Source organism: Peromyscus leucopus, chromosome X, assembly GCF_004664715.2.
Source record: "Peromyscus leucopus breed LL Stock chromosome X, UCI_PerLeu_2.1, whole genome shotgun sequence".
Taxonomy (NCBI): Eukaryota; Metazoa; Chordata; class Mammalia; order Rodentia; family Cricetidae; genus Peromyscus; species Peromyscus leucopus.
In genome coordinates, this window is record NC_051083.1 from 84,661,210 (window position 1) to 84,667,507 (window position 6,298).

Sequence of the window (6,298 nt, forward strand, 5' to 3'; positions counted from 1 at the left end):
ATTAAAGTGTTAGAGAGGTTTGATGCACCAATTTTGTTTTTAGAAATTTATTTTACAACAGTAATCAAAGATATATACAAAGGTTCATACAGAATAATTTTCAGCTCAGTTTAATTTATAATAAATATTGGGAAATGCCCTATAGCTAAAGACTGATTATGTAAATTAAAGGATATTAATCTGATTGAACCACACTATACACTTATAATCATGCTGTAGAAGTCTATTTATTGACATAGGAAATGCTCATATTATTAAATTAAAAAATTCAAGCATATTAAGAATGTAATATGTACTTTGTGAATATTGAATCTGCTGTACAAAGACACATTTTATATTAGTTAAATGAAAATTGTAAATCTACATATATAATTTGACAAAATGGCAGTGGATTGTCTCAAGTTTTGGGGAGTGGTATTATATATGATTTTCATTTCATTTTGTGTTTGTGTTTTTCTGTATTATGACTTCTTGTGTTTATGCTTTTATCTATTATACCCACTTTTCTTTTTTCCTTTTGCTTGGGATTGAATTCAGAGCCTCGTGGGCAAAACTAAAGTACTCCCCCACTGAGGTACATCACCAGCCTGTCTTATCTTCATTTCACTTTTATCATAAGAGAAATAATTCTTTTATTATGAGCTAAAAGTATACAAAACAAAAAGGGAACATTTGCCCTTTGAGAGTAGATCCAAATGAATACATAGATTTGTCATCCCACTATAGCTATCAGTACACAGGTATTTCAGTTTGAATATTTTAAATGTAACCTTTAACTTTCTGTACACCAACTGTGTTCTTGAAAATTCTTTCAGGACACTTGTTTGTTATCAATGAAGGGACTGATGATATGAATCATACAATTTTATTACTACCTATGCCACGAAGTCCTTTTCACATAAAGTCAGTCACTATGCATATGTGAATAATCTTGAGCAATAGTTTGCATTTTTATATGACACTTGTGTGTAAATGACAGAACTTCAGAACTTTATCATGTAGTACATATCTCAACAAATATATCAGTGCTTTCCTTGTTAGTAAAATGAATAGCCATGACACTAAGTCCCCTAAAATATTGTCATTAATCAACCATCTCTTTTTGTGGACATGAGATATTTATTTACTTAGACTGAGCCCAAATTTAAAAAAAAGTCAGAAATGCATATAAATCAGTTTTAGTATCCAAAAACTCAAAATGAGTAAAAGTCTATAAATTCATTAAAAAGGTCAACATCTAACAGTAACTCCTCCCATCAACTGTTTTTCTGTATACAGTGAGAAGAAAGTTGGGGATAAAAGTGCATTTTGGATTATTTAACATATAGTTAAGAAACTAGGAGAAACACAAGCCTACTACAATATTGGACCAGTCTAAAATAAAACAGGACAAATGGTTCCTTGAGAACATGCTGTACCAGACTCTATGTCACTAACAGTGAACTCAGATACTAAAGAGTTTGGATTTAGTTAATGATAAACAAGAGCTCACTGATTCCATACAATTTATCTCACCATCCTATTCGAAAGAAATTCAAGCCATTGTTCTGATACAAATCTATATTTGTTCTGAATATATAAGGAAGTTTCAGTTTGGTGCTATTCACTTAGTTATCACAATTACACAACGATATAATTTAAACAGTTTAATAGTTTTTTGAGGGCTGTTGGAGTTTCCTTGAGACTAGAGAGATGACTCAGTTTTTAAGAGGGTTTCTTGCTCCTGAAGAGGACTGGAGTTTGATTGCCTCTATTCTGTATTTCAAGCTACCTAGAAATAGCCACTCCTATTTAAAAATATTATAAGTCTATTTTTTTTACAATGATGTGCATGTATAGACTATACTGTGATTATTTTAATCTCCATTACTTTCTCTATACTTCTACCCAACACTTGCTGACTGGTTTCTCCTTGCCAATTAGTCTTTCTCCAAGCACCAGTGCCTTATGTTTGTGTGGGTGTATGCATGTCCTGTGTAGGTATCTGTAACATTTCATAGTTCCCCTGTTATCTTCTGCTTTTAGAGTGTTTTTGCTTTATCTTTTGTGAGGTTCCATAGGCCATGGAAAGGGTAATATTTAGAGTCAAGCATACAATAGTTTCTCTTTCTCATCTTTTTGCCTAGCCCTGACTCTCAGCTTTATCCACTGTCCTCTGCAAAGGGACGTTTTTGAATAAACACTTAATAAACTGGTATATTACAAAATTAATATGCCCAAATCAGTGGCCTTCTCATATCACAGATTAAAGGACTGAGAAAGAAATTGGGGAAACAATCCTATTCACAAAAAAACAAACAAACCCCATAAAACAGATTTTAAAAATGTAAGTGCAAAGGTATTTGTTTTCCATGTTTTGTGCAGACTCTAAACACAGAAAGAAATGGAAGTGAAAAAGAATACAGTAAAAGGACAGTTTGTGAAATATGTAAGAGGAATACAGCTGGAATTGTCACTTTACCTGATTTCAAGTTTTACTAGGTAGCTAAAACAGACATATAGGTAAATGGAATAGAATAGGAGATACGTATAATTCTACACAGTTTCAGCACACACTGGATAAAGAAGAGTGTCTTAGTTAGGGTTTACTATTGCCATGAAGAGACATCATGACCACAGCAACTCTTGTAAAGAAAACATTTAATTGAGGGTAGCTCACTTACAGATTCAGAGGTTCAGTCCATGATGACCATGAAGGAGGCAGATGTGGTGTAGGAGCCGAGGGTGATACATCTTTATATATATAATTTTATAATTAACTTAATTTCACAAATCAGTCATGGATTTCCCTGTCCTACCTCCTCCCTCCTCATACCCCCCAAACCTCCCCCCAATCCCCCCACCATTCCCACCTCCTCCAAGGCAAGGTCTCCCCTGGGGAGTCAGCCCAGCCCGGTAGACTCAGCCAAGGCAGGTCCAGTCCCCTCCACCCTACACCAAGGCTGAGCAAAGTGTCCCAGCATAGGTCCCAGGCTCCAAAAAGTCAGCCCATGCAAAAGGGACTGCTCGTGGCTCCACTGCCTGCGGGCCTCCCACACAGTTCAAGCTAAACAACTGTCCCACTAATCCAGAGGGCCCAGTTCCATGGGGGCTCCTCAGTCATTGGTTCACAGTTCATGTGTTTCCACTAGTTTGGCTATTTGTCCCTATGCTTTTTCCCATCATGGTCTCAATATCTCTCGCTCATACAATCCCTCCTCTTTTTTGCCAATTGGGCTCCTGGAGCTCCACCTGGGGCTCCACCTGGGGCTTGGCCATGGATCTGGGTGAGAGTTCTATCAAGACAGCCAGGGTGTTTGGCCATCTGATCACCAGAGCAGGTCAGCTCAGACACTCTCTCAACCATTGCCAGTAGGCTACAATGGAGGTATCTTTGTGGATTTCTGGGGATATCTCTAGCACTCTGCTTCTTCCTATTCCCCTGGGGTCTCCATTCATCATGCTATCTTCCTCCCTGTTCTCCCCCTCTGCTTGTTATCCAGTTGGTACCTCCCTCTCCCCTAAGCTCTCTTTCCCCTGACCCTTGCCCTCCATTACCCCCTAACCCCAGTTTGCTCATGTAGATCTCATCCATTTCTCTGTGTTTGGGTGGTGAGGGTGATACATCTCGCAGGCGACAGGAAGTTGACTGGCTCACACTGAGGGAAGCTTGAGAAAAAGAGACCTTTAAGTCCACCCCCACAGTGACATACTTCCTCTAACAAGTCCACACCTCCTAATTGTGCCACTCCCTTTAGGGTCCTTTTTCCTTCAACCCACCACAAACAGCATCCTCAACAGATGGTTCTGTGGAAACACAATGTCCACATGTGGAAGAATGAAACTAGAGCCTTATCTCTCCCCCTGCCTGAAAATCAACTCGGTGTCAAAGAGCTTAATATAAGACCTAAACTCTGAAACTGCTGAAGGACAATTTAGAAAATATACTATCTTTATTAGCCATTTAACCTCACCCCAGTTGCATACATTTTCATGTCCTTAAAGGATTTCATAGAATCCACCTGCCCCTGCACGTGTGTGTGTGTGTGTGTGTGTGTGTGTGTGTGTGTGTGTTTACATGCACCTGTGTGTGTGTATATTGGAGTCTTTGTTTTCTTCCTTTTCCATTGCATTTATCTTGGTTTTAGGGCTGTATTGTTGAGTTGTGTCCTGGGATGGATGTACGGGTGGCACACTTTTTGAGATGCTGTGTAGCTAATGTTTTTATTGCACCTTAGCCTTAACTGATAATCTATACTCTAGCACTCTAATTTGCCATGGACTTTGTGTGAGGTTGCGTAAGTGTCTGAGCCACTGTCCTCTAGCTTTGCTACTATTGCTGGGATCTGACCCATTGTGTGAAGTATCTTCTTATCTTCATAAAATGTCTCTAAAAATTTATTTATTATTTATTAAAATTTATTTATTTATTTATCTCATAAAATGTCATCTAAAAATTTATTTTGGTTTGTTCAGTGGGGGTTAGTTTTCACATTCTCTGCTAGGCTTGAATATGACAGCTCTTTGAACCTGGAAATTGTGTTGAATTTGTTCTTTGGTTAGCGCAAAATTGGGGTGAGGCTACAGTCTGTCTTTCTGCAACTCATCACTTAAGTTTTATGTCTCATGGATTGTTTTTTATACTTTAAATATCTTTCTATTCTACTTCTCTTTCTTTACTTAATTATCCTTGTTTTGGAATCTGTCTTAAATTTAATCTTTTAACTCCTATTATTTAGTTATTTCCTATCCAAGGGATTACTTTTAAGTTTCAAGGGCTCTTTATTCTTCTTTGAATGTTCCTTAATTTGTTTTAGCAAAGTGTTTTGTTTCATGGGTTCACAACTCCTATTATTTCTATAGATTTGGTTTGATAAAAAACATGGATACAATTTAGCATCTCTTTCTGCCATGTTACCTGGTTACATGTATTTGTTTTGATACTCATCTTTTATGGGAGAGATGTTTGTCACTTGTTTCGTTCTCCTTACTGCCACTTCATAGTTAATCCTTTAAAGAGCATATTAGAAGCTTCACGTGCTGGATGCATTTTGTTGACCACGGCTTTATAGAAATGTAATCTGGATAAACTCTTTCCTTGGAGGGACACTTGAATTTTCTAATCGCCTTTAAGGAATAAGCCTGACTACCAGCATACTGCAATCTTAGTAGGAAAAGAATTATGTGGTTGTTAATATTCAACATGTGAACTTTCATCTAATCCTTCTTTTAATACAGTAGCTCCATCTGTGGTTATTCTTAGTATCTTCTATTCTAGAGATCCTTAATTCTGTCTTCTCTAGACAATTAACTTCCATCATTTTCCCACTGATATGGAAAGGGCAGTTTGCCATTTAAAAGCAGTAAACAAGGGTTTGGATTCTACCTCTAGCTAAATTTAAGGGAACTTTAAAAATTCATTTTCCTGCTTTTAGCCTCTCATCCATCTTCCAGGGTTCCTGAAGTACCCTCACTGAGGAAAATCTGGTGGCTTCTTGGCATCTGTAACTTCTAGGCTTAGATCAATGTTTTTGACCTTCCTAATGCTGCGACCCTTTAGTATAGTTCCTCATGTTGTGGTAACCCTGAACAAAAAAAATTATTTTTGTTGCTTCTTCATAACTATAATTTTACTAATGCTATGAATCATATTCTAAATATCTGATATGCAGAAAATCTAATATACAACCTTTGTGAAAGGGTTGTTCATAGTTGGGTCATGACCCACAGGTTGAGAACCATTGGTTTAGACATGCCAAGTTAGTTTCTAATTATCCACCTCCTGTCCAGATTGCAATATTTTTTTATTATGTAAATTTCCTATTCTATTTTTTTAATGGTTTGTCGAGACAGGGTTTCTCTGTGTAGCTTTGCGCCTTTCCTGGAACTCACTTTGTAGACCAGGCTGGCCTCGAACTCACAGAGATCTGCCTGCCTCTGCCTCCTGGGTGCTGGGATTAAAAGCATGTGCCACCAACACCCAGCTTCCTATTCTTTCTATCTTATTATGTCCCCCTTTTAGTTTTAATCTCTCTGCTACCATTTTGATGGATCTTTGCAAGGGCAGTAAGACACTAAAGCACTGTTTTCAATCTACAAGTTGAAAGCCATTTGATCCTTTCAAAACAGGCCTGAGGTATATGGTCACAAAGTATGTCCTATGGATTTCTGCTGCTTTCTGCATAGAAGCATGAAGTATCTCATTTTTATCAGCTTAACATTGGTTTCAGTTTACATATTACTTCCTTACAGAACTCTTCCAGATGTATTTATCTCAGGTAACAACCTAGTTCTCCAGCATTTTCTACAATGCCTAAAC